General features: G+C 48.1%; 1 long non-coding RNA gene across 1 annotated transcript in view; it reads left to right on the plus strand.

Annotated features, from left to right (window-relative positions):
* Window positions 1-14,336, plus strand: part of LOC307097879 — a 431,535-nt gene that overhangs the window by 161,990 nt on the left and 255,209 nt on the right. The gene's annotated exons all lie outside the window — the stretch shown is intronic.

Genomic DNA, 14,336 nt, shown 5'->3' on the forward strand with positions numbered 1-14,336 from the left:
CAACTTAGATCTTTCCTGAGCCCATTTGCCCTTTTGCCTCTAAGATAACATCTGTGCGATGTCTTGGTAACTTCCCTTTTTTCTGGAGCCCCTGGGGCACAACCAAATGTGGTGGGCGCCAGGACAGATGCCTCAAATTCCTTCATTATCATGTTAATTGTTCCTGTACCCACCTAAATATGTGTCCATCATTTTACTTTTTATCCAATCCCAGGGGTTTCCCACCGATTTGCTTTCTCCCACCTCCTTAATCTATCACCAATAAATTTCATGTAACCCACCTATATCCCTCCTTTGATTGCAATGTATAAATACAGATGTAACCGCCATTCTTCGGAGCATTATCTCATTATCTCATTGAGGTTCTGCTTCCCGGCATATGTTGAGAGTTTGGCTCAAATAAACTCACAAAAATTCTTTACAGGTTTCAATGTTTTTTTACGTTAACAGTAGAGAGCTGAGGCACCACGTCGTCCTTGGGGGCAGGTGAGCACCTCCCTTCCCGGAGGAGAGCGGCCACCTGTGTCCATCCTCCCACAGCCCCAGGTGAGGACAGACGGACACAGGGATCTGGGACTGTGGTCCCTTGTTCCTCTGGGAAAGCAGCCACCACCACTTGGAAAGTGCGATCACGCTGGGGAGGGGGAGGCGTGGGCAGGTCAAACACCACAAAGCCTTACTTCTCTCTTCCTATTTAAAAATATGTTTTTTTAAAAAAATTGATTTTGGAGAGAGAGGAGGGAAGAGTGATGGAGAGGTGGAAACATGGAGAGAGACAAACGTGGATGGGCTGCCTCCTGCTCTGAGTCTAGACATTGTTATTTCTGCCAGGTTGGTTTCTGTGATTAGGCTGCTCAGACTGACATGCCTGCCCAGGCCTACCGTCCACCTGCCTTTGTTTCCCACTGGACCCTGCCTGCAACCCAGGTGTGTCCCCTGAGTAGGATCCAGCAGTGACCTCATAGTTCCTGAGCTGATGCTCAACCCCTGAGCCACACAGGCTGGGATCCTTCCCTCTCTGAGTAGCATGTATTTGACTCAGGGTTCACTCAGTTCCTACAGGTCTGACTGTGTTTGAGAATCCTACAGATGCCAGTTCTTGTTGTTTTGGTTTGTTTTTTTGATGATTTTGTGGAGGAACAAGAGTTTGGAGCTGCCTACGCCACCGTTTTGCTTCTGCCCCTTCTGCTCAGTGACTCCTTTTGAACAAACAGAGAATGAGAAGGGAGAAGAGCAACCGCCCTGGAAATCTACCAACAACAGAGAGAACAGAGGGGGCAGCGCCCATCCCAGGCCAGCAGAGGCGGGAGGAGGAGCAAGGGCTGAGCAGTGACTCTGGTGTTTGTAAGGAGACCCTGTGTTTTAGGAAGATGGGCTTCCTGTTCCTGGAGGACCCCAGACACACGTCCAGAAAGGGTGGATTTGAGGGGAGTTATCTTGACCGGCAGGCAGACAGGGCAGGGTCCATGGGAAACCAAGGCAGGTGGATGGTAGGCAGGGGCAGACACAGCAGTCTGAGCAACCTAACCACAGGCACCAACCAGGCAGAAATAGCAGAATGTTTCTGGCCTCAGAGCCGGAGGCCTGGGAAACGAGGGAGGGCCTGGGACAGTAAGGTGAACGCACACAGGGAACAGGGACGTGCAGGCCCCTTGCTGGGCAGGAACAATGAGGGCCAATCAGGTGGGCACACGGGTGGACACGGAGCAGGCTGGTGGCACACATACACCCGAGACCACAGGCTTCAGGGGCAGCCCCTCAGGGGCTCCTCCCCATGCGGGGAGCCTGAAACTGCTTGTAATAAACGCTCCACGCTTTTGCTTAAACCTTCTGGTCCCCGATTTCTTTCTTGGACTTGGTGAGCCCTGATCCCGGGGACAGAAGAAGCTGGGCTGGCTGTTCTGGTGAGCAAGTTTGGCTCAAATAAACTCTTAAAAATATAGTCCACAGGCTTAGAGGTTCTCATGTCAACGACTTCAAAGTGGCTTATTTATGTTGTGGATTTTATGCCGATTCCAGCAGCAGGGGAACCTGCCAGAGTGTCACAGGGGAGATGGCACAGCTGGGGAAGCCGCCTTTCTTTCCTTCTCCTTCTTTATACACTTTCCTTGACTCCAGAGAGGAGGCCAGTGAGCGATGGAAACATCAATTATGAGAGTCATTGATCGGCTGCCTCCTGCCCTCCACCCCCTGGGGATTGAGACTGCAACCGGGCATGTGCCCTGACCAAGGATTCGAACCATGACCTCCTGGTTCATAGGTTGATGCTCACATGTTGGGCTGGAAAAAGATGGGACACTTATGTCCATGACAACCAACAGCAAACTTGCCTCATCTCCAACACCTGTGAACTCATATGAACTCATCCCATCCAGGTAGCAGGTGTTTATAATTGTGTGCACCTTCCTCTCCACACGGGGAAGAAACGTGTGTGAACATGTGTGGTAAATGAAGAAAAGACATGTTGATGTAATAAATGTCAAACAAGTAGAAAATGTTTTATAAGATTTTATTGGAGCCAAATGGACGAGAACTGTCAGGAAGGAAGACCTCCAGTGCTCCGGAGAATGACCATCTGAGCTGCGCTTGTGCATTTGAAGTTAAGGAGGGAAGGTGAGGAGTGACATGGAGGTGGGAGAGAGCAAGGCGGGGACTGGGTGCCTGGAGAGTGACCAGGAGGTGCTCTCCTGAGGGTGGTCATGCTGATGTCACAGGTGTGTTAACACAAATGCACAGAAACCGTGGACAGGGGTGCTTAAGGCAATGAGGTGCCTTTTAGTAAAGAAGTCATAGGCCTGGGGTGTGCCCACCCCCAGGACTGCCCAGGTAGGAATGTGTGATCAGAGCCTCCTGTGAGGGTCCTGTCAGTCATTGAGTTTTGTGAGATTTAGGACAGAGCCCCTCTTTGTTCACAAACACAATCCCTAAAACTAGACCGAGGACAGGGCTTCCTGTGAGCTCTGTGGCTGAGCCTCAGATCAAAACTATTTTAAGACAGAGTAGGAAATGGTGTCTTACTTTAACTCTCCACCTGCTCCTGCTCAGGGCCCTGTGCTGGTCCTGAGCTCCACTTGGTGTCCTGGATGCTCCCTGCAGCCCAGCCCTGCTGTCTCCTCAGGGAGGTTTGTGTCTGGGCTCACACTGACTTCCCCTCACTGTGTGTCTCGCACAGTAATACACGGCCGTGTCCTTGGTGGTCACGGAGCTCAGCTTCAGAGAGAACTGGTTCTTGGACGTGTCTCTGGAGATGGAGGTTCGGCTATTGAAGGAGGGTCTGTAGGCGGTGCTCCCTTCATAACATATGTACCCCATCCACTCCAGCCCCTTCCCCGGGGGCTGGCGGATCCAGTTCCAACAGTAACCACTGGTTGTGATTGAGAATCCAGAGACAGTGCAGGTGAGGGAGAGGGTCTGCGAGGGCTTCACCAGTCCTGGGCCCCACTCCTGCAGCTGCACCTGGGACAGGACACCTGGGACAGAGAGAACACAGTGAGTCCTGGGCTCAGATGCAGGGTCCCCATCTCCTCATTTCTAAGCCCCTGAGTCACTCACATCTGGGAGCTGACAGCAGGAAGAGGAAGAGCCACAGGGGAGTCATGTCTTGCAGGTGAGGTCCTCGTTCCCCAGAAAGTATTCTCCAGGGTGAGGAGGCCCTGCATTTAAGTGGACGCCAACTGTGTGTGTGTCTGGTGGCCGTGTGGGCATTTGCATATGGGAGGTGTCTGCACATACAAAGGGCAAGAGGTGAGGGAGGTCCCGGTCTCTGAGGCTTCTCCTGGAAGGAGGTGCTGACTGTGCCCTCAGAGAACCAGGCCCTCCTTGGGGTCCTGGTCACCGTGCCCAGGGACCTCTTCTTCCACACCAGGGGCTCTGCTGCAGGAGGTGGTCAGGAAGTAGGATGTCAGCACAATCAGTGACTCCTTTGGAGATAAGATCAATGTGCCTCTGCTCCTATGGATATAGATTATAGATATTGATAAGACATAGATATAGTATTGATTTAGATATTTGTAAACCTTAAATATAGATGTATTTGTACATAAAGATATAGATATAGAGATTGTTTTCCTTATCCTTGCTTGAGGATATTTTGATTGATTTTGAGATAAATGGAAAAGAGAGAGAGAGATTGAGATTGAGAGACATAGAGACACACAGAGAAACATTGATGTGAGATAGCAATATTGAACAGAGAAAGACAGTGAGAAAGAGAGAAACATTGATGGCGGGGAACATATTTATCACTTGCCTCCCATATCGGCCATTACTGGGAATAAAACCCACAACCTTGTCATTTATTTCTTTTAATATATATTTTATAGATTTCAGAGAGGAAGGGAGTGGGAGAGACCTATAGAAACATCAATGATGAAAGAGAATCATTGATCGGCTGCCTCCTGTATGGTCACTACTGGGAATCAAGCCCACAACCCACGTAATTGCCCATGACCAGGAATGGAATCATAGGTCGAAGCTCAACCACTGAGCAAAACCAGTATGGCTTCATTCAGTTTTGAAATATATTTTCAGTTTGTTTAGAATTCAACCTTGATGGCTACTCAATTTTCCTTCAGCACTTAACGTCCTCATTTGTTGCAGGAGGTTCATGTGGGAGGTGTCTGTGCATACAAACGGCAACAGATAAGGATAAACATTTTAACTCATTTCTCTCTGATTTAGACATTTGAAATGTCCTTTTCTTGCTTAATTATTCTGGCAAGGACTTCTTGTTTTGATGAATAGAAGGAGTCACAGGGGAGCCCTTGTCTTGGTCCTGATGTAAGAAGAAAAGCTTTGAAATTTTCTCTGTGTGGCGTGATTTCACTTGTTGGTTTTTCAAATGTGGGCCTTAATATATTGAAGTCCATCACTTCTACACCTAATCTGCTAAGGACTTTAATTCTGAAGCGATTCTCAATTTTAAAGGCTTTATTCTGTATCTATTTAAACGACTGTGTACTTTATCCTTCATTCTGTGGATGAGATGTAGCACAGTTACTGGTTTACATACATTGAACCATCCTTGCATGCTAGGACAGTATCCCACTTGATCGTAGTAAATGACACTTTCAGTGTGCAGTTAAGTTTCCTAGTATATTTTTTAGGGCTTTGCATGTAATTTCATCAGGGATATTGACCTGTCATTTTTGTATGTTTTTACTTGTAATGGTCACCTTAATAAATCTGTTTGGAGGTATTGTCTATTTCCTTAATTCTTAGAAGAGGTCAAGAAGAGTTGCTAGAAAGTTATCAACTCTTATTTGAAATTCTGTAGAATTCATGCTTCAGTTCATTTGGTCCTTGGCTTTTATTTGGTGGAAGGTTTTCACTATTACTTCAGTTATATTTTTGAATTTTGCAGCAATCTAGCAAAGTTTGGATTAAATTCCTAATTTGAGCTCCTACTAAGTAGACTGAGAAATACAACTGTTGATCTTCACAGGTTGTGGTAGTGTTGAAATAATAGTTGCTTGCACATCACATATTTATTTCATATAGCATCAAAGAGAATTAAATATAAGCACATTTTTTTATATAGAATACATAAAGTACAATGTATAATGGCATGAACAGTTTTATATCACTGTTCATGTGTGAATGCATGCCTTTTCCGGATATGAGTGTGTGACTCTGTGTATGTGTGTGACTCTGTGTGTGTGACTATCTGTCTGTGTGACTCTGTATCTCCTGGACAAGTAGTAAGAGGACGGTATGGACGCAGGGGATCCCATGGATGCTCCTCGGCTTCCAACATGCTCCCGATGCACATCTCACCCACAGTGAAGCTAGAAAACCTTGGCTCTAGGAGGAAAGGTGGAGGAGGAGTTCGATGATGCACATCCCAGCCCTCAGGGTCACCCGTCCCCGCCGTGGGGTCAGCACTACTTCCTGATGGACAGCAGGGCCCTCGTGTGGGTGGATGTGGGACTCCCTGTGTTTGGTGCACTGAGCTGACAGCTCTTCCGGGGTCAATGTGGACCCAGAGAGGATGGGTGAGGTCCACAGCCCTGAGTGTGCTCAGGCCTTTCAGCAGAGGGAGGGCCTGTGATCTCCCTGGAACCAGGAGGGGGAGGGCACACGGAGAGTCAGACACTGAGGGAGCTGTGCCCCCCAAGGGAGGAATGCAGAGCTGTGCACACAGCCCAATCCCAGCGACCCAGCTGTGGAGTTCACACTCATCAGCGAAACACTGAAAAGAGTGAAAAAAGCCACTTTTAGAATTTGGGAAGGAGACTTGGTGAGGGAGAGGCCCCGTCAGTACTGACATGTCACCTGCAAACACAACCCCCTTCTTCACTGTTGTCTGCAGTGAGAACATGAGAAGAAAGAGCCTTCCCTGGAGGCAGCTGAGAGCTTGAGAGCAAATCCCTGTGCCCCACAGGAAGGCCCTTCCAGCCCACCTCCCTCTGCCCCTGCTTCTGGGTCTGCTCTCTGTGCTGTGGGCCCTGAGCGCCCCCTGGTGTTGGCAGCCTCTGTTGCAAGGAGGTTTGTGTCTGGGCTCACACTGACTTCCCCTCACTGTGCCTGGCACAGTAATACTTGGCCGTGTCCTCGGCTCTCAGGCTGCTCATTTGCAGGTACAGCGTGTTCTTGGCGTTGTCTCTGGAGATGGTGAAGCGGCCCTTCACAGAGTTGGCGTAGTATATGGTACTGCTACCACTACTAATGTATGAGACCCACTCCAGCCCCTTCCCTGGAGCCTGGCGGACCCAGTTCATGCTATAATCGCTGAAGGTGAATCCAGAGGCTGCACAGGAGAGTCTCAGAGACCCCCCAGGCTGCACCACGCCTCCCCCAGACTCCACCAGCTGCACCTCACACTGGACACCTGCAAACACAGAGACACAGGGGGACTTAGAATCACATGGAAGCACAAACAGGCACAGGCACAGGGCTCAGCGCTCCCACTCCTGAGAATGACCTTGAGAAATGATCAGGAGGAAAACGCAGCTTGGCACCAAGTCCATGGTGGAGCCGCTGGGGTCCTGTCTCAGGCACTTGGGTTCTGGGTGTCTCCCCAACATGCCAGTCAAGGTCCCCCTTTTATGAGCAGGAGGAGAGCACCATTTGCATGGAGTCTGCATATAAGGTGCAGCTGTGACCCTGGGCTGCATGCCTGACCTTGTCATCCTAGGGGCGACCCAGATGGGAAAGGACTCAAGGATGCTGGCCACAGGGGGTCCTGTCCTGACCCACCCTCCCTCCCTCCTTTCCTGAGACCTATAACCCAAACCCCATTCTTTTGGGGGCAGCTTCCAGGATTGAGAGTCCTCCTTCCTCGGGGTTTTGATGAGGACCCAGGGTTGCTGCCCCAGATGCGCATGGATGGGGCTTCCTCTCGCTCTCCTTCACCCGCCGTGGGCCATGTTGCTCTCTGGGGTTAGGAAATAAGAATTTGCATTGAATGATGCTTTTATTTTGAGACTGAAAGATTCTCCTTGTTATTTTCCACAATCAGATCGTCCACAAAACTGTAACATATGCATGTGAGGAGGCAGGAAAGGCTGGGCTGGACGTTGTGGCCGCAGCCTCCATTTCTAACCTGCTGCCACTCTCACAAGCACACAGCTGTCTCCCGAAAGCACACATTTCCCTGATCTTCCCTGCTGTTCGTGTGCAAAAGTTCTGTTTCCCAGCCTCTCACCGTGGGAGAGTTTCCATCACTGAAAACATGAACCCTGGCTGCTGTGGCTGAGTGGTTGGAGCATCAGTGCCCACACCAAAGGGTGCGAACTCCTAAAAATTCATCCTGTGGAGGTCGGGATGAGGAAAATAAGACATTTGTGAAAGAATGTAGGAGACCAGCAGCCTGACTCTGTACTGAGTCAATCAGTGTCCCTAATGCACATTCCTGTTAGCCTATAGTCTAGTCACTGCCCCGTCCTTAATTATCTTGTCTTGCAAGACCTGTTTACCTAAACACTCCCATGTTACAGAGGCCATAACTCATGAACCATATAAAGAGGGTTATCAGCGCTGGCGCCAGGCCAGGCCTTTAGGTGTTCACATAGCCCCCATCTCAGCACACGGGGCTTTTTGCAAAGCCTCCAAAAGGTCCGGAAGTCTGATCCATATTTGGGGGACAAAGAAACCAGAGGGTATAAAGAGAAAGCTTCATCCTCCATATTGGCTTGCTCAGGATTTGGACATAGGCTCCCCTGAGTCACGGCACTAGTGCATCTGGAAATGAGTGTGTTTTCCTGTATCTCCCGATGCTCCTGTGTATTTCTTGGTCGCCTGGTAAATTCTGTACCAGTAGCAGGTGTTTCATAATTGTGTGAACTTCCCTCTGCACATGGAGAAAAACCGTGTATGAACATGTGTTGTAAATGAAGAAAAGACAATATCTTGATATAAGAAATGTCCTAACATGTAGAGAATACTTGATAAGATTTTATTGCCACCAAATGGATGACACCTGTGGGGGAACAAGACCTCCAAATCTCCAGAGAATAACCGTTTGCAGCTGCGTTTGTGCATTTGAAGTTAAGGAGGGAAGATGAGGATTGACATGGCACTGGGAGAGAGCAAGGCGATGACTGGGTGACAGGATAGTGAACAGGAGGTTCTCTCTCTCTCTCTCTCTCTCTCTCTCTCTCTCTCTCTCTCTCTCTCTAATCTTTATTGTTTAAAGTATTGCATAGTTCCCCCTTTTCTCCCCATTATCCTCTTCCTGCTCACTCCCATCCCTTCCCCAGGCCCTCACCTCACCATTGTCTGTGTGCCTGGGTGAGTCATATACGCAAACAAGTCCATTGGCTGATCTCTTCCCCACCCCCACCTTCCCTCTGAGGTTCCATGGTCTGTTCATGCTTCTATGTCTCTGGGTCTATTTTTGTTCATCATTTGAGTTGGTCCATTAGCAATGCAGACTGGGGCAGCCATAATGCAAAACAATATGGAGTTCCAACTAAAAATTAAAAATGGAACTCCAATTTGACCCAGTGATCCTACTTCTAGGAATACATCCTAAAAAAACCAAAGCACTCATCAGAAATAATGGATGCACCCCTATGCTCATAGCAGTTCAATTTACAATAACTAAGGTATGAAACAGCCTAAGTGCCCGACAACAGACGATTGGATAACTGTGGTACATCTACATCATGGAACACTATGCAGCTGTGAAAAAGAAAGAACTCTTACCATTTGCAGCAGCATGGGTACATCTGATAAGGGGTTAATCTCAAAAATGTATAGGAACTCATACAACTTAGCAAAAGGAAGACAACAACACAATGAAAAACGGGCAAAGGGCCCAATAGGTAAGTCTCCAAAGTGGACACACAGATGGCCAAGATGTGCTCTCCTGAGGGTGGTCATGCTGATGTCACAGGTGTGTGAACCCAGATGCACAGGAACCATGGACGGGGGTGCTTCAGGCAAAGAGGAGCCTTTTAGTAAAGAAGTTATAGGCCTGTGGCATGCCCACCCCCAGGGCTGCCCAGGTAGGAATGTGTGATCTGAGCCTCCTGTGAGGGTCCTGTAAGTCCCTGAGTTTTGTCAGATTTAGGACAGAGCACCCTTTTTGTTCACAAACACAATCCCTAAAACTAGACCTAGGACAGGGCTTTCTGTGAGCTCTGTGAATGAGCCTCGGAGCAAAACTAATTTAAGACAGAGCAGGAAATGGTGTCTTTCTTTAACTCTCCACCTGCTTCTGGTCAGGGCCCTGTGCTGGTCCTGAGCGCCCTCTGGTGATCATGGATGCCCCCTGTAGCCCAGCCCTGCTGCCTCCTCAGGTAGGTTAATGTCTGGGCTCACATGGACTTCCCCTCACTGTGTGTCTTGCACAGTAATACACGGAGGTGTCCTCGGGGTTCAAGGAGTTCAGTTGCAGGGAGAACTGGTTCTTGGATGTGTCTCTGGAGATGGAGGTTCGGCTTTTGAGAGAGGGGCTGTAATCAGTGCCCCCACTACTACAAATGCGCCCCATCCACTCCAGCCCCTTCCCTGGGGGCTGGCGGATCCAGCCCCAGCAGTAACCACTGGTTGTGATGGAGAATCCAGAGACAGTGCAGGTGAGGGAGAGGGTCTGCGAAGGCTTCACCAGTCCTGGGCCAGACTCCTGCAGCTGCACCTCGGACAGGACACCTGTGACAGAGAGAACACAGTGAGTCCTGGGCTCAGATGCAGGATCCCCATCTCCTCATCTAAAACTGAGTCACTCACATCTGGGAGCTGACAGCAGGAAGAGGAAGAGCCACAGGGGAGTCATGTCTTGCAGGTGAGGTCCTCGTCCCCCAGAAAGTATTCTCCAGGGTGAGGAGGCCCTGCATTTAAGTGGACGCCAACTGTGTGTGTGTCTGGTGGCCGTGTGGGCATTTGCATAGGGGAGGTGTCTGCACATACAAAGGCAAGAGGTGAGGGAGGTCCCGGTCTCTGGGGCTTCTCCTGGAAGGAGGTGCTGACTGTGCCCTCAGAGAACCAGGCCCTCCTTGGGGTCCTGGTCACCGTGCCCAGGGGCCTCTTCTTCCATACCAGGGGCTGTGCTGCAGGAGGTGGTCAGGAAGTGGGATGTGGGCACAATCAGTGACTCCTTAGAGCAGGCTTCCTCAAACGACGGCCCGCGGGCCACATGCGGGTGTTTTTGCCGTTTTGTTTTTTTTACTTCAAAATAAGATATGTGCAGTGTGCATAGGAATTTGTTCGTAGTTTTTTTTTTTTAAGTATAGTCCGGCCCTCCAACAGTCTTAGGGACAGTTAACTGGCCCCCTGTTTAAAAAGTTTGAGGACCTCTGCTAACATTAAGGTGACTCTGCTCCCATGGACATAGATATCAATAAGGTATAGATATAGATTTAGATATATATATAGTTTAACAATAGATGTATTTGTAGATATAAATATAGTATAGATATAGAGATTCTTTCCTTTATCCTTTCTTGAGGATATTTTTATTGATTTTTAGATAAATGGAAAGGAGAGAGATATATAGAAATAGTGATAGAGAGATAGAGAGAGAGAAACATTGATATGAGATAGCAATATTGACCAGAGAAAGATGGTGAGAAAGAGAGAAACATTGATGGCGGGGAACATATTTATCATTTGCCTCCCATATCTGCCAATACAGGGAATAATGACAAATAAATACTTGTCATTTATTTGTTTTAATATATGTATTTTATAGGTTTCAGAGAGGACTGGAGAGGGAGAGACAGATAGAAAAACCAATGATGCAAGAGAATCATTGATTGGATAACTCCTCTATGGTCACTACTGGGAATCCAGCCAACAACCCAGGTAATTGTCCTGACCAATATAGGAATCATAGGTCGAAACTCAACCACTGAGCCACAGCAGCATAGCTTCATTCAGTTTTGAAATATATGTCCAGTTAGGTTAGAATTCAACCTTGATGGCTACTCAATTTTCCTTCAGCACTTAACGTCCTCACTTGGTGCAGGAGGTTCATGTTCAGGAGACCAGAAGTGCCATCTGACACCATTTCCCTTACAAAGTGATCAGAGGACAAACTAAGACCTGAATGTGAGCCTAGAGCCAGTGGACCACGTGTTGGGGGCGAGAAGGGTGTCTGTGTATGTCCCTGGGAACCAGAAGCATGAACTAGAGAGACACAGACAGAGCTCCCAGGTCCTAGTCCTTCAGGGTAGTTTGGTGCTGGATGCGTAGCAGCTGTATGGCCTCCTTTGTGGTGTTTCTTCTATAGACTCTGTTGTAGATCCAGTTTCATACAATGGGACATAGAAGAACCTCCATCATGACCAGGTGTGTTGAGGGGAAGATGTTGGAAATGGTTTAGGAATAATTAAGTTTAGGTGATGAAATCTTGTTATTGCAGAGCTCATGTCTGCATGTGACCCTTGTGACCACTGTCCCCACATGATGGGGGTCAACTGGAACCCGCACCTGACACAGTGCTACATTGTGGGGGAGAGCTCCCTGGGAACATGATGGGGGATTAACCAAGTTCGAGGACACACTGGTCCCGGGTTCTTGTTTCATTAGGTTGTCATCTTCTTGTTGTGTAGCCAGTTCACGTTTCCTTCCCTCACTTTCCCCTGAAACAGCCCACATGTTCCCTAAAGCCATGAAGATACTCTGTTGAGAGGGAGCAGGGGCACCAGCCCTCTGAGTTTTGGTTTTGTATCTTACATCGTTCCTGGGTTCTAGTTCTAATTAGCTTCTCATACAGTTTTTAGGGTTTTCTATGTACAAGATCCTGTCATCTGCTTACAGATAAGGAGAAACATTTTAACTTGTTTCTTTCTGATTTGGACATTTGAAATTTCCTTTTCTTGCCTAATTATTCTGACAAGGACTTCTTGTTTTAATGAATAGAGGTAGTCACAGGGGAGCCCTTGTCTTGATCCTGATGTAAGAAGAGAACCTTTGAAATTTTCTCTGTGTAGCGTGATGTCACTTGTTGGCTTTTCAAATGTGGCCTTTAGTATATGGATGTCCATCACTTCTACACTTAGTCTGCTAAGGATTTTAATTGTGAAGTGATTCTCAATTTTAAAGGCTTTATTCTGTATCTATTTATATGACTGTATACTTTATCCTTCATTCTGTGCATGAGATGTAGCACAGTTACTGGTTTACATACATTGAGCCATCCTTGTATGCTAGGACGGTATCCCAATTGATGGTGGTAACTGACCCTTTCAGTGTGCAGTTTAGTTTCCTAGTATATTTTTGAGGGTTTTGCATGTAATTTCATCAGGGATATTGACCTGTCATTTTTGTATGTTTTTACTTGCCTTTCATATGAGTGTAATGGTCAACTCCAGAAATCAGTTTGGAAGTGTTGTCTCTTCCCTTAATTTTTGGAAGAATTCAAGAAAAGTTGATAGAAAGTTATCAATTCCTATTTGAAAATCTGATACAATTCACCCTTGAGTTCATTTGGCCCTTGGCTTTTATTTGGTGGAAGGATTTCACAATTACTTCAATTATATTTTAAAATTTTGTAGCAATCTGGCAAAGTTTGGATTAAATTCCTAATTTGAGCGTCTACTAAGCGGACTGACAAATACAACTGTTGATCTTCACAGATTGTAGTCAGTGTTGAAATAATAGTTTCTTGCACACTACATATTTATTTCATATGGCATCCAAGATTATGAAATATAACCCTGTTTTATTACATAGAATTCCTATATTACAGAGTGTAATGACATGAATGGTTGTGTATCACTGCTCATGTGTGAATGCATTTCTTTTCCAGAAACGAGTGTGACTGTGTGTGTGTGACTGTGTGTGTAACTGTGTGTGTGACTGTGTGTGTGTGATTGTGTGTGTGAACCTGTGTGTGACTGTGTATGTGTGTGTGTGTGTGTGTGTGTGTGTGTGTGTGTGTGACTCTGTGTCTCCTGGACAAGTAGTAAGAGGACAGTATGGATGCAGGGGGTCCCATGGATACTCGTTGGCTACCAACATGCTCCCGATGCACATCTCACCCCCAGTGAAGCTAGAAAACCTTGGCTCCAGGAGGAAAGGTGGAGGAGGAGTCAATGAGGCACATCCCAGCCCTCAGGGTCACTTGTCCCCGACGTGGGGTCAGCACTGCTTCCTGATGGACAGCAGGGCGCTCGTGTGGATGGATGTGGGGCTCCCTGTGTTTGGTGCGCTGAGCTGACAGCTCTTCAGGGGTCAATGTGAACCCAGAGAGGATGGGTGAGGTCCGCAGCCCTGAGTGTGCTCAGGCCTTTCAGCAGAGGGAGGGCCTGTGGTCTCCCTGGAACCAGGATGGGGAGGGCACACGGAGAGTCAGACACTGAGGGAGCTGGGCCCCCCGAGGGAGGGATGCAGAGCTGTTCACACAGCCCAATCCCAACGAACCACCTGCGAAGTTCACACTCATCTCAACACACTGAAAAGAGTGAAAAAAGCCACTTTTAGAATTTGTGAAGGAGACTTGGTGAAGGAGAGTCCCCGTCACTGACACCATGTCACCTGCTAACACAATGCCCTTCTTCACTGTTGTCTGCACTGAGAACATGAGAAGGAAGAGCCTTCCCTGGAGGCAGCTGAGAGCTTGAGAGGAAATCCCTGTGCCCAACAGGAAGGCCCTTCCTGCCCACCTCCCTCTGCCCCTGCTCCTGGGGCTGCGTGCCCTGAGCGCCCCTGGTGTTCAAGGCGCCCCCTGAAGCCCAGCCCTGCTGTCTCCTCAGGGAGGTTAGTGTCTGGGCTCACAATGACTTCCCCTCACTGTGTCTCGCACAGTAATACACAGCCGTGTCCTCGGTGGTTACGGAGCTCAGATGCAGGGAGTACTGGTTCTTGGAAGTGTCTTTGGAGATGGATGTTCGGCTCTTAAGGGAGGGGCTGTAGTAAGCGCTCCCACTACTATACATGTACCCTATCCA

This window comes from Cnephaeus nilssonii, assembly GCF_951640355.1.
Source record: "Cnephaeus nilssonii genome assembly, chromosome: 4".
Classification (NCBI taxonomy): Eukaryota; Metazoa; Chordata; class Mammalia; order Chiroptera; family Vespertilionidae; genus Cnephaeus; species Cnephaeus nilssonii.